Source organism: Phalangium opilio, unplaced genomic scaffold, assembly GCF_054372755.1.
Source record: "Phalangium opilio isolate 3A_F unplaced genomic scaffold, DU_Popi_V2 ptg000013l_1, whole genome shotgun sequence".
NCBI classification, from domain to species: Eukaryota; Metazoa; Arthropoda; class Arachnida; order Opiliones; family Phalangiidae; genus Phalangium; species Phalangium opilio.
In genome coordinates, this window is record NW_028324148.1 from 9,808,812 (window position 1) to 9,827,646 (window position 18,835).

The window sequence follows — 18,835 nt, forward strand, 5'->3', positions numbered from 1 at the left end:
TGATGAAGATTTGCGTAGCTTTTTACGGTTTGAGATAACAGGAACAAGCCAGGGATCTTCCAACATGTCCAAATATCATTCGAAAGACTGCCTCGTTTTTGTAATGCCGCCCGTGGACATTTGGACTAATTCCTGAAAATAACGTTGTTTACGCTGTGCTAATAAAAGTCCCTTCAATCAGAACCATTTTACTTGGTGCTGGGAAGATCTTGAAACATCATGTCACTTGGGATTAATTTTACATTACCACCGTAGGCATACTTCTACTCATTTATACGCTTCTGATTAGTAAAGGTAGAAATCAATTGTTCGATTAAAGGCTATTGAAATTGTCTAGTAATTTTAAACAAGCTGGTTAGTCGGTCTTAAGTGTTACTCCTCATTTTTGGATATTTCCTTGTTTTAGGGGCGAATGTTTGGAAGGCCATATCTCCGTAACAAAATGTTGTACACCCCATGTTCTTTGGTACTTTCCGCTCAGTTTGGTCCCATAAACACGCCCCTTAATTTGTGATGGACTTTTCAGAAACACCCTGTATATAGTAAACACTTCATACAAACCCTTTTATCTATCACTATCTGTTGTTCTAATATATTTGATTAGTTCCTGGTTTAATCTTTCAGTTTAAAATAACTAGAAGTTCTCAGGTATGTTATATATTCTGTTTCTAAAACCTCAAGTACACCTGCGAGGCTGTGAAAGATACGAACAGCGAAAACCTAATATACGCTCCATAAGTAAGCGGCTGCGTTAACACCCATTCAATGGGAAAAATTATTTTCTCTGTTGCGCTTATTTTGGCACCAAAGATGCGCTGTGCTGTTTCGATTAAAATAGCGTCTGCTTCAGCAGATTAAAAGAGCTCACAAAATACCAATTCTTTCCAAATTTCATTAAAATTGCAAGAGATTGAAAGATATTTGCAACTGCAACGAATTATTTTTCTTTGGTTAGAGGGGCATCACGTGGCGGTGTATTACTCTTAGATAGATATCTTCTGGCAGCGGATCTACAGGAAAAAGAAATCATCACGCAAAAAAGGAAGTAACAACAGGTCACGCCTTCATTCTGTTGTTCTTTGGAGAACAAACTTTCAAACGAAGATGGCGTTGCTGTCTCTTTAAATGTTGCTCGCGTGGATAATGCCGATACGATAAACACCTACAATAGACTCATACTTATGCATTAATGGGTTATGATACTATTAGATTAAAAATAAACTAATATATTTTTTAAGTTATTAACACCAAGTAGAGCTACTTAAGTTGATAAAGATAATTCTCGTTTGCTTTTTATTGTAAGATAGGGTAACGAGATTAATAAAAAACGTGTACAATTCGAAAATAAAAAATAATCAAATTTTGGGGGAAAGCTATTGAAGTTTCGTTCGCACTTCTTTACACTATATAGGCAAGATGGTTCAGTATGGTCAAGAACATAATCAAGCTAATTACAACGTAGGCACAAGATATTATGCCCCTTTCTTATCATACTTATTCAAGGTTCGCGACACTTCATCCCGCCATCAGAAAATTTAATCCGGCAAGTGTTAAGGGAAACGAAACTGTTCAAACATGTTTGAAGCTTTAATTGTGAAAGATTTCCCGATGCAAGTAAATGTGATTTTTAACAAATGAAAAGTTTTAAAATCAAAAATAGTACAGAGTTTCTAAAATTTAGGGCCGAAACGCCAAGGTCTAGCATAGGTGTGGCAAAATTAGATCCTGTGTCTACATTTATCAGGAAGGCGCTCTGTATACTATTAGCACGTAATATAAACATTAGAAGACTAATCTTCTCTAGAAAGTATGCAAGGCTGGTACCAAGGCTTATATCTTTATTCCGTCTTTGGTGTGTAATGAATTGGTCACTATTTTACAGGTCGAAAATGTTCTACACTTCAGCCATTCAACGATCTTACTCGTTCAATAATTGCAGATTCCTAACTCCTTGATAACTCCAGATATTTTGGGGCTACACCAGTCAACTTAGTGAGAGTTCTTGTTCAGAGCCAGTGCGAACTCGACTTTTCACGAGTTAGTTTCGTTTTGACCGTTTATTGAGTTCACTGAATTTTTTTTTTTTTTTTTTTTTGTTTTTTAGATATTTCTTACCTGAGTTTTGAGTGGTGGCTTATCGAAAACATTTGATAAACTATTCCGATTAGATGAACATTTTAAGGTATAAAAGCGCACGGAATTTCATATGAAAATATACTACGCTTTAGATAAGTTTTAGAAAAGCTAAAGTTTGTTTTTTACCCTTTACTGACGAACTGCAGAAGAAAACTTTACCATGGTAAGTGTGCTAGGATTCAACATTTTTAATAAGGTCTATTGTATTAAATATAAATGTTCCTTTTCGCAATAATAGACAAAGTGAAATGGTTGTACTTTACTTTTTAGAGATATTGGGCTTACAGCTATTAACCTACATGAGCCATCGCGCTATGTCATACTTAGGTTTCTAAATAGGTAAATTACCGGGGTAACAGTAATTTACGATTTTCTCGGGTAAATTTCAAAAATGGTAATTACCGTTGTAGATTCTTATTTCTTTCGCCTGGAAAATGGTCTAAAAGCTCCATTTTTTTTAAATCGTGTTACACTTCAAAATTTTGCTCTACCCGCGCATGCGTACTTATTTGAAAAGGGAAATAAAAATGCTATGAAAAGTGATATTTTTCATTATTTACCTTAAAAACTATTATTATAATTTATTTTTTGAATTATGGTAAATAACCTTGAACGGTAGTTTGAGCTGTAAATTACGGAATATTTTACCATTTTGGAAAATTACCGTAATTTTCGAACCCTATATAGTCATACTTTAAATAACGCTCGGGAAACCTGTGTCAGATCTCAGTAATATTCACGATTTTATAATCGTGTCGAGTCACAATAGAAGATGATCCGGAAATCTTTTAAGCTACACGGTGGATCGGACATTTTTGATGTTTAATGCAATTTGGAGATATTTTTCCAATGCATCATTAATATGATTATGTATAGAAGTTTTCAAAGGTATACATACTCCTAAAATATCATTGTGTAGCCATTTTCCAGGCGGATTTGGTTGGAAGAGTTAGACTAATCGTTATGTATGACGATTTTATACCTCGCGAATAATATATGTTGCTGCGCTTTGAACATAACGCGCGCAACCAATGAAATCAGAGTAATAGAGGCGTTCGAGTTTAGAGCCGTGACGGGTTGTACTCAAGCCCGGCACGAAAAACTCGCATAGTAATCAACAAGCTGGTTTCAATAATCGATAAAACATTACTTTATGTTTTCCCTTTTCGCCCTCCCTTTAACTGGTAAAATATGTGAACTTTAGGTTTAGAGTAAAATCCACTTTATACAATTCATTTAGCAATTTTTCAAAACTATAACTATATGGCTAGATCTCTTATCGATTATAATTTATTTATCAGAGTTCAAGTCAAAATTATTCGGGAAACTTTAATCAAGGACAAGGGGTAAGTTTCTAGTCCTTTCATATGTAGCGTAATTTAATAAAATTTCTTTGTTTTTACAGTCAATAGGGGGAAATTCTACTTTTAATAATGGAAATACTACTTATAATAATGCACCAAAAACTTCTAACTGTGAGTATTGTTACTTTCACTCATCTCGAGATAATATCACGATTAGTAATTAAATTTTATGTGAGAAACAGTTTGCAATATGAACTCTTCGAGTCAAAATATTGGGAAAAAGGCTGGAAACGTAAGTGAAAAATAACTATTAAATTTAATAATGATACAAATAGTATGAACATATTTTAAGATTTTTCAATCTTATTTATTTCAAGTTTTTAATTTTAATTACAATATGTTTTATCAAGCGAAAAATTACATTAGATAGTATTTAGAAATAACTAAATTAACTGAGAGTAACATACGGGCTTAGGTGAGGCGTATTTAAATGTAACAGACGTGATTTTAGAAGCAGGAATGGAGAACGGTTAGTATTTACTTCAGTCCGACTCATAGCCCAGTATGGAGCCCCTCGGGGACGGTAAAAACACGTAATTTCTTTTTTACCTCAGTCTCTATGACCCACCTCTTGTCCCGGGGAAGGGGGTCCGGGACTTTGACGCGCGCCCAGATTACTCTGTTCTCCATTCCTGCTTCTAAAATTACATATATCCCTGGTAATACGAACGAAAATAGTGTTGACCAATTTTGCCAGAACATGAGAATAGTGACGTTTTTAGTTTAAGATTTGTCACAGCTAGCGGACGCAATAAGAAGTAAGATTATTATCATATTTATTTTTTTATATTTAGCAAACAGTCAACTTCGGAAAGTGAAATACCGAGAAAATATCACCCATTGAAGTGCTTTTTTTACTAAAAGAAAATTAAATGATGTTTTCACGTCAAATATTTTGAGTCATTAAGAACGTTGTTTATTTGTACGTGTTTTTTACTAAAAGAAAATAAAATTTTATTTTTATGGCAAATCTAATATATCTTGCGCAACGTTTTTATTTAAAATATTGCAATGTTTAAAACATTATTATAGCGATTTTTGTTAAAGATTCCATTCGGTACTGAGCTCCTAGAAATAAATAAATTTTATTGTTTTATTTTCCATGTTCAGTATTATTTTGGGAAGTTGCTCTTTAACCGAGTTGGCTTGGAGGTCCTCCCTTTAATTGAACAATAAAGAAATTAAGTGCGGTTTCGTTTCAATAGAATTAAATGACTAAAAGACCATTCCATTAATGCCATAAGAGAAGCAAACACTACAGGGGGCGGGGATGCTATCGGAGGTTTTGTTATAAAAAACATGCTGGGCAAGTAAGTAAAACCCAAACTAAAAGCTCAAACCTTGAATTTCTCTAGTGGAAAAGTTATCATTCTGTTAGAATTATTCGTAAAATGAGTTGTCTAAGTTTTAAAATTAATTACTGTTAATCGTACACAGCAATAACACGAAAAAATGTTTAATACTATCAATATTATCAGAATTACATACAACTAATAGGAATTTTGTGCTTCCATATCTCCCATATTTAGCCTAGCCTATCCTAACTTAATCCAACCTGACCACAAAAATGAACAGGGCCCTGACTAACATACTCAAAGGACATCACCCTATCTCTAGTAGAACCAGAGTTATGAGCCTCCAAAGTTGGGTGTAATGCTATTCGTATGGAGTGTATGTTCACGAACATTTTGCTCAAATACTTGACCCCTTTTCACTTGAAGTTTTTAGTATGGTTGGATTGGGGGCATATAGGACTATAACAGGGACCGGATTAAGCAATTTTGCACCCGGGGCCCGAGATAATGGTGGAAAAAAGGAACAACAAATGTTTAACTCAATGCGCCCCCAAAAAGCCTTGCGCCCGGGGGCCAGTGCCCCCTTGCCCCCCCCCCCTTTAATCAGGCCCTGATAATGAACCTCAGTGATATTCCATAACAAAAATTGCTTCATACTTGTGAATTTTCTTTATTTGTTTACGATAAAATGTTCATTAATATAACTTTAAACATTTATTCCACTTGAAATTAATGAAAGTGAACGATTAAATTAGAAAGAAGAAAAAAATTAATTCAAATTATATTAACAAGCGTTCACCCCAATGGAAAACGCAACTAGGCCGATTCCGTTTCAAGGGGAAATGCGTCACTTCATCGTTGATGGAATTATAATTTTTGAAAAATTTCTTAAAGACGATGCACGAAAAATTAGGGTCAGATTTAAGCTGAGGGCCCAAACAGCTTGTTTTCCGTGGGTTTCCTGTTTTGTCGACGTCATACTATAGGGGTTGGTTTGCTGAAAGTAAGTATGGTCGATTTTTCTCGCTGAAAGCAGTCAACAACACCTTCCTACACATCTTTAGATACTTGACAGTATTCCCGAAAGTAAAAATTGTTGAGAAGTGTTTTACGAATCATCTTTTGTTTTAAAAAAAATGTAACACTGTCAAAACATTACCTTCTGTTTGTTTTACTTATATAGAGTAAATACTTGATACAAACCAATTTGTCTATCATTATCTATTGTTCAAATGTATTTTATTAGTTCCTTGTTTAATCTTTAAGTTAAAAAATAACTTAAAGTTGGTTTGTTATATATTCTGTTTCTATATCTCAAGTACACCCGAAAATGATACGAACAGCGAAAGCCTAATATACGCTCCATAAGTAAGGGTCTGCGTTAACACCAATTCAATGGCAAATATTTTTTTTTCTTTGTTGCGTTGTACCATTTCTTTTAAAATGGCGTCGGCTTCATCATATTAAAAGAGCTCGCGCAGTACCAATGCTTTCCAAATTTCATTAAAATTGCGAGTGGTTTAACGCAGCCATTGTCTAAAAGATATTTGCTACCGGCACGCATTATTTTTTGAAGGTTAGAGCAAAGAGGAGAGTGAGAAGGAGATAGCAACGTGCTTTATAAAATCCGATGAATGGACCACCTCGTCTTGTCTTTGTCATCCCCTACGTCAACTATGCGCGAGAAAGCTGCGCTCAGGCAGTTGATTTACCCCCGTTTTCCCCACGCATGGATCACGGCTGCCTGTATTGATTTTCTCTCCATCTCTCTCCTCTTTCGTTAGAGGGGCATCACGTGGCGGTTTATTACTTGTAGAGAGGAATCATCCGTCAGCGGATCTACCGGAAACAGAAACCGTTGTGTTATCTAAACCTGTATCAAGACTCAAAGAAGGATGGAAGTAACAGTAGGTCATGTTGCTACGTTCTGCTTTGAAGAAAAGTGGCTGTTTCTTTTAATGTTGCTCGCGTGGATAATGCCGATACGATAAACACCTACAATAGACTCATACTTATGCATTAATGGGTTATGATACTATTAGATTAAATATAAACTGATATATTTTTTAAGTTATTAACACCAAGTAGAGCTACTTAAGTTGATAAAGATAATTCTCGTTCGCTCTTTATTGTAAGATAGGGTAACGAGATTAAAAAAAATCGTATACAATTCGAAAATAAAAAATAATCTAATTTAGGGGGAAAACTATTGAAGTTTCGTTCGCACATCTTTACACTATATATGGCGAATATAGGACATAATTCCCCCTGGACATAATCCCCCGGACATAATCCCCCCATTTGAGAAGAAAAGGACATAATCCCCTCAGGTAGGAGACAAAATCCCCCGGACAATTTCCCCCCGAATGGATGCCGAAGACAAAATACCCCCAGCCCTAGGACAAATTCCCCCCAAACTGTGTTTACGACAAAATACCCTAGAGAACGATTTCAATTTATATGAAGATTTATAAGGAAAAAAAACATCAATTCATGCGTTTAATAATTATATTCTTTAATATTGAAAGAAGATTTTCTTAATTCCAAGCCAAATTATTTCCGATACAGTTCAAGAACTGTTGCATGTCAACCCAACCCAACCCAACCAAACCCAACCCAACCTAACCTAACCTAACCTAACCTAACCAAACCTAACCTAACCTAACCTAGCCTAACCTAACCTAACCTAACCTAACCTAACCTAGCCTAGAGCTCGGCATTTTCGATCAATTATCCACTTTATTTTATCTTTATCCATACCCGAAAATTATCCACAGAACTTACATGTTAAATCGTATTATAATCCACAACTTTGTTTATAAATAATCGGTTATCCACCAATTTGTGGATAATTGATCGAAAATGCCGAGCTCTAACCTAGCCTAACCAAACCTAACCTAACCTAACCTAACCTAACCTAACCTAACCTAGCCTAACCTAACCTAACCTAGCCTAACCAAACCTAACCTAACCTAACCTAGCCTAACCAAACCTAACCAAACCAAACCAAACCTAACCTAACCTAACCTAGCCTAACCTAACCTAACATAACATAACCTAACAGGGGATTATGACCGGGGAATTTTGTCTAGAGCGTAGGGGGATTTTGACTAGAGAGTAGGGGGATTTTGTCTAAAGAGTGGGGGGATTTTGTCTTGATAGTGGGGGGATTTTGTACTCTTAACTTGGATGGGGGGAAAATGACCGAGGGATTTTGTCTTGAGAGAGGGGGGATTTTGTACGTTTTCAAAAATGGGGGGATTATGGCCGTGGGTCTTTTGTCTTGGGGGTATTTAGTCCGTATACCATATATGGAAAGATGGTTCAGTATGGTCAAGAACATATTCAAGGTAATTAGAACGTAGGGCACAAGATATTATGCACCCTGGTTGGCATACTTGATAAAGGTTCGCGACACTTCATCCCCCCATCAGAAAAGTTAATCTGCGCTGTCTACTATTAGACCTCGTGATATAACTATTTCAGCAGGCTAATCTTCTCTATAAAGTATGCAATGATGGTATCAAGGCTAAAGCTCTGACCGTATGTTCTTATTAGAGCTTCACTCCGTCCTTAGTGTGTAATAAATTGATGACTATTATCGGGTCGAAAATACTCTACACTTCGATGATCCAGCGATATTGCTCGTTTAATAACTGCAGATAGAAACTTAAAGACTTATTCTTTCAATTTTTTTAAAACTCTTTCTAAATGGTACTTTATACATAATGAGCTGTAAATACCTTGTGACAATTAGTACGAAAGCATTTACTCTTGAGGCCATTTCATTGCATTAACCCATACCTGCAAAAATGGACGGTAGAAGAGCATCATAACTTGACACATTTGACTCATTCTCTCTTCTGACAAGTTTTTCATAAATGTAGAAGTTTCCGTTGGTTAACTTGGATAGAAATATTCCATGAATTTGTCGTACTGATTTTATTAAATAGCATCTTTCAATTACTATGTTGAAACTGCAATCTTGCAGGGTCTATGCATAAATGCAACCTGTGGATTATGCTAAAGCTTAATATTTAATCAGAATTTGAGGCTTGGGGGTAAAGCCCGTATTCCATGTCTTTTTGGTGCCTGGTCTGTAGGCTTTGGTCACGTTGAAAGTGCGCAAAGACGGCGTTTTATCAACCCACTTGTACGTCCAGATACTAAGGGCTGCCAGCCTTTTTAATCTTCGAAATTGTCCATTCCTAACTCTTCGGTAAAACCCAGATATTTTGGGGTTATACCAGTTAACCTAATAGTGCGAATTCTTGTTCAGAGCTAGTGCGCACTCGACTTTTCACGAGTTAGTTCCGCTTTGACCATTTATGTAGGTTACTGAATTTTTTTTAAAAAGATATTTCTTACCTGAGTTTTTGAGTGTTGGCCTTTTGAAAATATTTGATAAACTATTCCGATTAGATTAACCATTTTAGGTATAAAAGCACGCGTAATTTCATATGATAACATACAACGATTTTGAGAATTTGAGAAATCAACAAGTTTTAAAAAAAAGCTAAAGTTTGTTTTTTACCCTTTACTGACGAACTCCAGAAGAAAACTTTACCATGGTAAGTGTGCTAGGATTTAACAATTTTAATTAGGGTCTATTGTATTCAATGTAAATGTTCCTTTTGGTAATAATAGACCAAATGAAATGCTTATATGTTACTTTTTAGAGATCGTGGGCCTACAGATATTAACTTACATGAGCCTTCATGTTATATAGGTCACACTTTGAGTAACTATAAGTCAGATTTCAGTAATATTGGCGATTTGATAGTCCTGGTGACCCACAGAGAAAATTCCCTGGAAATATTTTGAGCTACGCGATGGATCGAACAAATTTTGATTTTAATGCAATTCGGAGATACATTTCGAATGCATCATTAATATCATTATGCACAAAACAGTAATACATACAGCTAAAAGGTAGCATTGTGTAACCATTTTCTCAACGTATTTAGGCGGATTTTGTTGGAAGAGCTAGACTAATCATTAAGTATGACGATTTTTTTTACATCGTGAATAATATATCTCGCGGCGCGTTGAACATAGTGCGCGCAACCAATGAAATCACAGTTAGAAAGGCGTCCTAATTAGGGTTCGAAAATTACCGTAATTTTGGAAAATGGTAAATTACGCCGTAATTTACCGCGTAAATTACCGTTCATGGTAATTTACGAAAATTAAAAAATTAAATTATATTGATCGTTTTTAAGCTAAATAATGAAAATATCACTTGAACACAGCTATTCTTTTTATAGCATAGTGTTTTACAATATTTAAACACCGAGTTTTGATGTTTGCAGCTCAAAATACTTTTGAACAGCAACATCCACTTTCTTCTTCTTACCAATTTTGCGAATTTTTGCTATTTCACGTTTCTAAAACAAAATTCTAGAGAAGGGCCGATAACAGTTTAGTCAAATTTCGGTGCCGATATTGGTATCGGTATGGGCCCATCTCTAGAAAATTCTAACAACTACAGCTTTCCAGCTAAAGCGAACGAACTCGACAACAAGAATAGACGAGAAAATCAACTTTCATTTCCTTAATCAAATTTTTTCCACGCTTGCCGTTCAACCTTTTATGACTTACTCATATATCATGGGAAGAAATAAGTGTGTATGCACGGGTAGAGCAAAATATGGAGCTTTTAGACCATTTTCCAAGTGTTAGAAATAAAAATTCGGTGGTAAATTACCACGGTAATTACCAGGTTATTTAACTCAGGCTCCATCTGGCGTTGCTTCTTGGCGCGAGGGAGAATACCCCAATGGCTTCCTCGCCCCTGTGTGTTGGTTTCTCTTTTAATAATTTCCGAAATGGTCTATATACAAACTTAGGTGAGGCGTATTTAAATGTAACAGGTAATAAAATAGTGTTGATCAATTTCGCCTTAGGACCTTTACATGAGAATAGTGAGGGTCTTAGTTTAGAATTATAACTTCAGTGCATGGTGGTGAGGGTACATTTGTGACAGATAGCAGACGGAATAAGAAGAATGATTATTATATTATTTATTTATGACTATTAGCAAACATTCTACAACGGCCCACCAAGATCATGAAATTTCAAGAAAATATCACCCATTGAAATGTTATATTTTTTAATAAAAGTAAATAAAATGATGTTTTTACGTCTAATCTTATATATCTTTCAAAAAGTTTAGGGTGATTTGGTTGAGTTCTCCAAGGTTGAGTCCGCGATTCCATAACCGTTAAAATCATGTTAGGAACATCCTACTCGAGGCTCGTAACATTTTCGCTTTATGATGAACCTTTCTTAAGCATAGTGTTATTTACTTTCAAATTTTATAAATAGCAACATCATTTTATACTTGCGGGTCCAATGACTATTTAATCCAATGCTTTTTGTATGGGTAATTTAGCGAAAAAGTGTAATTGTTTACGCTTAACATTACTGGTGGGTGTCAAGTCCTACGGGCTATCGGTCCTGTAGACCTTAATAGGTTTTTAATATCATCTATGTTCGTAAACTCCATATTTTATACATATTGCAATATTCTGAAAATTATTATAGCGATTTTTTGATAAAAATTATTTTGCATATGCTGTATTATTTTGGTTCTTTTAGAAGTCCTATGCCTCTAATTGAACAATAAGTAAATAAAGTGTGGTTTTGTTTCAATAGAATTCAATGACTAATAGACCATTCCATTAATGCCATAAGAGAAGCAAACACTACAGGGGCGGGACCGCTATCAGAGATTAATCCCCTAGTGCGAGTTGGCAAGGCTCCAATGTGTCAGGAAGGCGGGCGATCCGTATGGCGTGACATCTTGGCTCGTCGGAAAAAATCTCCAATAGCGGACCCGCCACTGTGCGTTGGTTTCCTTGCAAGTATTTACTGGAAGGGTATAAGAGAGGATAAGTCTTAAAACAGTTTCACTTGAATATCATTCTTGTTAATTTCGTTGCCTTGACCTTTACTTATCAATTCGGCGTTGCAAAATATTTCATGTGGTATACGAAGTTTCTTATTCTAGTCTAGACTTTATAAAGTCTCAAGTGCACCTGCCTGTGATACGAGAATTCATATATAGATTAGATAAATCCTATACTGTTATACTAATAAATAATAGAAAATAACGCAAGTTGCGTAAAAACAGTAAGTATGACAGTCAATGGAGATGTTTCTACGTAAGACATGATTTCCGCGCACAAAATTATTAATTATCAAAAGGTTCGTAGAAAGGACCCTGATCCGATATGCATAAACATCCAGGAGTAGCAAAATTATTAATTGAAACTTGCCCATTCGCATTTTCAGGCAAAATCCGTCCGTATCTATATAGCATGGGTAAAACTTTCCATAAAACAATTCTCATTACAGAAATGGCTTTCGTCATACTTATTGAACCATTATATAACTTAACATATGATAATGTACCATTTCGTGGAAATCGCAGGTAATCGTATAACATTTTTACAGTATAATTCTTCGATAAGATAAAAATGAAGGGGGTAAAAGCAACCGCGATATCCAACTGAAAGCGTATTACGTTCTAAGAATTGAGAAAGAACAAGTTTCAAATACACTCTGACAAACTGAAGAAGAAATTCCTTAAACAATGGTAAGCGATCTATGTTAATATATTTTTAACGCTAGCTGTTAAGAATGTAAGAAAAGAAAAGAAATACGCAGACTTAAGCTTACTCGCCCGTTTCAAAACTACTGAAAACAGTCACGGTATTCAAAGAAAGAGTTCAAAATGTTAAATTAAATAAAAAGGAAATATTTAGCAGTTAGTTAAATACCCAAAGTTCCTAGAATTTATCAGCTCCAAGCATTTGTAACTAACAGGTGTGCGGGGCCAAGTACAAACTCAAATTTTTATCTTTACGAAGACTATGACGTAAGCGGGCGAGTTGCCAAGCAGAAATCTGACTACAGTGAGATCCACTCCCCACATTACTATTTCAAACAAAACTATAAGGCCAAAACACTATTTATTTAAATAAAATAACTGTTCTTACTCTCGAAGTAGAGTATGTTTAGGAATTTTAAGGCTTCTAAATACCGAATTCGGTGTTTTTGTATTGATAGAAACATTCCATAAATAAAAAGGCGCACAAAGTTTGTACAATTGGAAACTTATCTAGTGTAAAATAATACTTTGCTGCTCATTAAACCTCAGGACATTTTGATTCAATTTTCGTGCGTAAGGTCTGGATTCAAAATTTTCACGTTTGAAATGCATATTTTACACAAAAAAACCACACTAACAACATTAAAACGTTGAGATTTTTATTACTAATACAAAACATGTTAAAAACATCTCCCACTAATATATTAGGGCAGTTGGATGAGTAGAACCCAAACCGAGGATATTTCTAAAGAATCTACTTCATCTCATGCAACAGTATGTATACTTTTCGTAGCCTTTGATTTTCTCTTTCTAACATCAAATTTACGCGCTATTACAAGGTAATTAGATTATTTGAATACGCTTCTTTGGCACTTTAGCACTTTAGCAGCTTTAGTTCGTGAGCGTAAGATCCAGTACCATAACATACAGCTTCTCGGGCAATATTCAATGCAGTAAATATGTCTGAAACTAAGAACGATAAAGAAAATGGGAAAAGGGGACTGAAATTGTACAAGGGACGTCAGCTCTCCATGGGAGCGATAATTTGGCTGTCATAAAAATGTGCGCAGAAAAAGGCTTGGGGTGATGAAATGCGCTCTGCTGTAAAGAGAACACATTCTGTCTCGCCAGCTTGGGCTGCACAATTTTTGATCCCTTGTTCGAATTATTTCCTTCCGCTATTGTAGATTAATACATTGTTCCAATGCCCAATCTAATTATTATATCAGCTGTTTGGACATGACTCTATCAAATACGGAAGAAAGTTTTAGCTTACGACTTGCTTTAAAGATACAGTGAAATGTCAAATCAGTTGATATTATCGATTCTTCTGCTATATTTAAAATCTGACTGATGGGCAAGTGCATAGGGAAACAATGAGAAATTATCTCCGAATAACTTTAAATTTCAAGTAGATTAAGATTTCATCGATAAACTAAAATAATAACTAGGGCCATTCGCATAACACTCTGTCTTAACAAAATTTCTCTAGCACGTGACATTCGGAGGCATTTCCCGAATATTTCATTTTGCAGATATAGTTAAATAATGGGTATAAATCACTACATTTTCTTTTGAACGGAAAAATCTGTAAAATTCGGGCTTATAGTAAAATACTCTTCAGAAACTCCATAAAATTAGGAATTTGCCCAAAATTATAATATCCCGAAAAACTAAGCCTAATAAGTCTAATCAATTATAAATTTCTTTTAGAGTTCACAAGATCAAAATGCTAAACAAATATTTTCGGGGACCTTCACTCAACAAAAAGGGGTAAATATTTACAAAAACGGATTAATGTTCGAAGAACGTTGAACCATGGAAATTCACTATCCTGCCTTGACTACTTTGAATGTTTTTATGGGAGTGGCTTATAATTTAAAAACTCGCGCTTGCCATCTATCGATCGGCCTTATTCTCTTATAGTTTTGGCTTTAAGAGCGATATTTGATGAGGCAAGTAAATAATGATATTTTAGTAAATAACAAAAAAAAAACAAAAAACGATATTCTACAAATGAAAAAAAAAACAATTAAATATTTTAACAAGTTGGGAAAACCAAAATATTACCTCTCCGAGTCAAGACGACTACTTACAAACTTATTTACCCAGATATGGAAATGTTTCTTAAGTTAAAATTTATGAAATATTTAAGCAGTATACAAAGCATAGCAAATATACTGTAAATCAGACGACATTTTACATCCAATAATGATATACTTGTACACATTAAAATCATCCGATGGGGGAGAAACGGGAAATGAAGAGAGGGATACTACCTTGACGTGTTTGTAAAGGCCCAATTTTCTACTCCTCAACTGTATGCCCTCTATGTTCAAAGCCATATTCACAACAGGGTTGCCATATAAACACTATCCTCTCGTTTCACCTCAACGATTTTCTTAGTTTGTCAACATGACTGTTAACGTTACATAACACCAAAGCTTATTTGTGGCTACACGCACTGAAAGTAAATGCGTACCATAAAAAGCATGAAAACACGAAGCTATTATTCGATTACGATCAGACCTTTCACTGGTCTGGGCTGCGTTCAGCAGAGCTCACCAAAAAAGACAGCGGATTTTGGAAATGATTACCGGTGAGCTCTGTCGTCATAGCTTTTCTCCGGTCATCGGCGTTTTATAAATGACGCTAGCGCAATAAAGCGTGCAAGGTACCAAGGCTTAACAAAAATTGTATGATAACATATTTATAGAGATAGATAACAACTTTTATAATTAAAATTAGAAACTAGCATATCTCTCAAAATTCTCGCGTGATCAACTGGTTTCACGCCAATTAAATAGCTATAGTCCCATAGAGCTATTTGTATTAATTCATCCATGGTTCTTTCGCCAAGCTGAGAACTACACGTTTTACGTCACGTTATCCAAAAAGCCGACTATTTTCTTTGAACACCGCGCTAGCTCAGCGCTAAGCACCGTGACGTCAAAATTCTAAAACAAAATCCCGTTATGTAGGACACTGCTAACAGCGCTGGGCTCTGCTGAACGCGGCCCAGATTTCCAACATGATTACAATATCTAAGCCTAAAGTGTACTTAACTTTCGGCTCACTCTGAACCGTTAATGTCTCTGCATTACAGAAACGAAATCCAAACCCAAGCGTTTACTTTTTGTTTCACTAGGCCTATTGACAAATAAAAGTTCATTTGACCAACATAGTAGCGTTGTGCTTGTATTCACTTTAGAAAGGATTATGCTATAAACAGATGTAGTATAGCTTAGGTAATATATAAACATCCATTTTAAATAATAATATTAAAAAAACTTTTTGGAATATCAAAATGAAATAGAGCTTTAAAGCTACAAAAGTACTAAATGCATCATAATTACGAAAAATATTTCCACATATTCACTTTATATTAAGGATAAAGGGAATATTATGGTTCTGTAGGATTCCTGTACACATCAAAACAAAACGAACTTCTAACGCAGCACACTACTGTAACAACGGACGGACACACACAGACAAAACCATAGACTGCTTTTTAACTCTTTCCGTATTAATTTTGAATTGAGAAACAAGATTATCTTAAATATTAAAATGAATATAATTAATATTTAATATTTTCTTCGTTAGTTATTCGCCTTATTGAACGTTACATCGTTTTAAAAAAGAACAATTAAACATTCTTGAGAGACTTGACTAATATTGGCGTTTGAAATGAAGCATACGCCGGTTGCTTCGCCTCACTCAAATAGGTAGTATATAAGGGTGTCGAACTACAGCTAAAAGCAAGAACAACCGCAATTGCGAAAACCTTTGGTGGTGATCCCACCTTAGGGAGGCTAGACGTTTCTCGTAAACCTAGCTGATCGCCGCGAATGTCTTAAACCCAACGATGACGATGGAGTAGAAGCCAGGTGTACAGACTGGTGTCCAAGTGGAATGGACGAAGACCAGAAGATGGTGGTGATTAGAAGCCAGTATGTACAGACTGGTGTCCAAGTGGGATGGACAAAGACCAGAAGATGGTGGTGATTAGAAGCCAGTATGTACAGACTGGTGTCCATGGGGGATGGACAAAAACAAAGACCAGAAGATGGTGGTGTTAGAAGCCAGTGTGTACAGACTGGTGTCCATGTGGAATGGACAATTGACTAGTCAGATGAAGTAATAGTGGTCAGTTGAATTGTGGACAGCCTCAAGTTTTGAATTTTCCGGGAACTGTGAATGTGGTCCGGAAATAGCGAACACATTTGCTTCGATTCGGAAACTGCGAACGCGGTCCCCTGGGGTGTAAGTCAATAACAACAGCCAGACAGACAGACACACACGTCGAAATTAGAACCTCTCCGTGACATACGTCACTCGGAGAGGTAAAAACTTCTAAACTTGAGCCGCGTTTACACGAGACACGTTGGAACCGTTTTCAACTGTTTTCGAAAGGCCTAACACTTTTTAAAAAATAATATTTGCATTTTCTCGTGAAAGATCTCTGGTTTTTTATCAGCTTAATATTATTTTTTGTACATTCCAAAAAAGTTTAAAACGGTTTCAAAGTGTCTCGTGTAAACGCGGCTTTAATTCCACTAAATCGGAAGCTACATCGCATTGTTCCCCGCTTCGCTTTGCTTTTTACCACTGGCGCAACTTCCGAGAGAATAATTTAATCAGGAAACTTTTTTGACCACAAGAAGTCGCAATATACAATGTTTGTGGGAGCTAAAAACTAAGCAGACGAAGTTTCTCAATGAGGTATGCGAGATTGCAAGTTCAGTACAAGAGCCTAAAGCCATGATCTCACGTTCTTATTACATTAATCCATTTTTGATATTTACCATTTATTCACTTAACAAGTGTTTTAATGAATTATGTTATTATAACAGTCAATTGGCGGAAATGCTACTTTCAACGAAGGAACAGTAACTAAAAACGGTGAGTGTTTCTGAAGTTTATAGCAGATCGAAATATTATAATGCTTATTAAGACAAATATATATGTATTTAAAAATCAGAAACAAATGTAAACACTGCAAACCAAAATATTGGGGAACATGCTGGGCAAGTAAGTAAATCGAAATCTGATAATGAATACAATGAAAAGCTCAAACCTTTAATTGAGGTAGTGAAAAAGTTATCATTCCGTTATAAGCATTTGTAAAATGAGTTGCACAAATTTTCGAATAAAATACTGTTAGTCGTATATAGAAAATATCTAAAATTATCAATATTATCAGGAATATATACAAGTAATAGGAATTATTGTGCCCCTATGATATCTCGCATGTTAATTTTTCTGCGGAATTTCTGGGCCGATTTTGAGTACTATCCGTCTCGCGTCATAATTCTGACGTCTTTCTGTGATTTCATTGGCTGGTAACAACAAGAGGTAGGAGCGCGCGCAACGAGATATATAGATATTCGCGTTGAAAAATTCGTCATAGATAATTATTAGTCTAGCTCTTCAAATAAAAATAATCGCCTATATACGTTGACCCAAAGGCTTCACAATAATTCCTATTAGCTATATTTATTACTTGTAAGATAGTTGCATAAAACCCATCAGTCAATTTTGGATTGAAACATAATATTCGATATATATTTTGTAAAAATCAGGATTAAATAATCTTTGGCGACATCTTAAAAAAACGACACAGTTATGACGTCACTCTGTTGATTTAGTTACATCATAACTCACTGCATGGTTTAGTGTTATTTATATTGTTATCGACAAGCAAACGGAATTATAGGATAAAAACTAACATATTATTTGTTTTTCTCAATTAGCAAAAATTCAACACTGGATCACCGACAAAGTGATTCTGGTTCCGAGAAACATCACTCACTGAAAAAATTATGTATTTTTATTTTTGAAAATTAAAATTTTAAAATTAAAGAACCAGCATTATCTGAATACTATAAGGATACAATTTAAGGTCATATTCCGAGAAGGCTCCGACATTATGTCTTCAAATAACGGGAAAATAGAATATGTTAAAAAGATTCACCTTGATTATATTAATAATTTTTATTTCTTTTATTTTAATATTTTTACTATAAATGTGAATCCAATATATTATAATAATGTATTTGAAAGCATTTGGACGTCGCAGAATGGCACTAGCATATTGATTCCAACTGAATCTATCTCCTTCAGCAAGTAAACCTTGAACATATATTTCTCGAACAATGGCAGATGTCGTTGTGCGGAAAGTCTAACCTTCTCATTTTCCTATGTTTTGAATACAATTCTGTAGGAAAGAAATATTATCATGTGCCACATATTTTTAAAATGCGACAAGTTTCATTAAAATCGGTTAAGATATCACCAAGGTAGTCTAGAAATGTTAGATATAATTAAAAGGCCAGTTCACCCAAAACTCGAGTGAATGGTTTTTTAGCCACATCGTATGATGAACATCTACGATGAGGGTCTTAGTTTGACCTGGCCTGTTGGTG

The 18,835-nt window shown here is 35.1% G+C and overlaps 2 long non-coding RNA genes across 3 annotated transcripts; both read left to right on the forward strand.

Moving 5' to 3' along the window:
• Positions 1-3,404: 3,404 nt before the first annotated feature.
• LOC149708932 (uncharacterized) lies at positions 3,405-4,465 on the forward strand. The gene is made up of 4 exons (XR_016380037.1): positions 3,405-3,482; positions 3,542-3,611; positions 3,683-3,732; positions 4,295-4,465. It is a non-coding gene; the product is annotated as an uncharacterized LOC149708932 (long non-coding RNA).
• A 9,657-nt stretch (positions 4,466-14,122) lies between these two features.
• On the forward strand, positions 14,123-18,275 carry LOC149708933 (uncharacterized). Of its 2 annotated transcripts, XR_016380040.1 has the most exons (4): positions 14,123-14,183; positions 17,264-17,312; positions 17,392-17,441; positions 18,164-18,275. It is a non-coding gene; the product is annotated as an uncharacterized LOC149708933 (long non-coding RNA). The 2 variants fall into 2 exon arrangements; XR_016380039.1 differs by lacking the exon at positions 14,123-14,183 and having other exon boundaries at positions 17,160-17,312.
• The last annotated feature ends 560 nt before the right edge of the window (positions 18,276-18,835 follow it).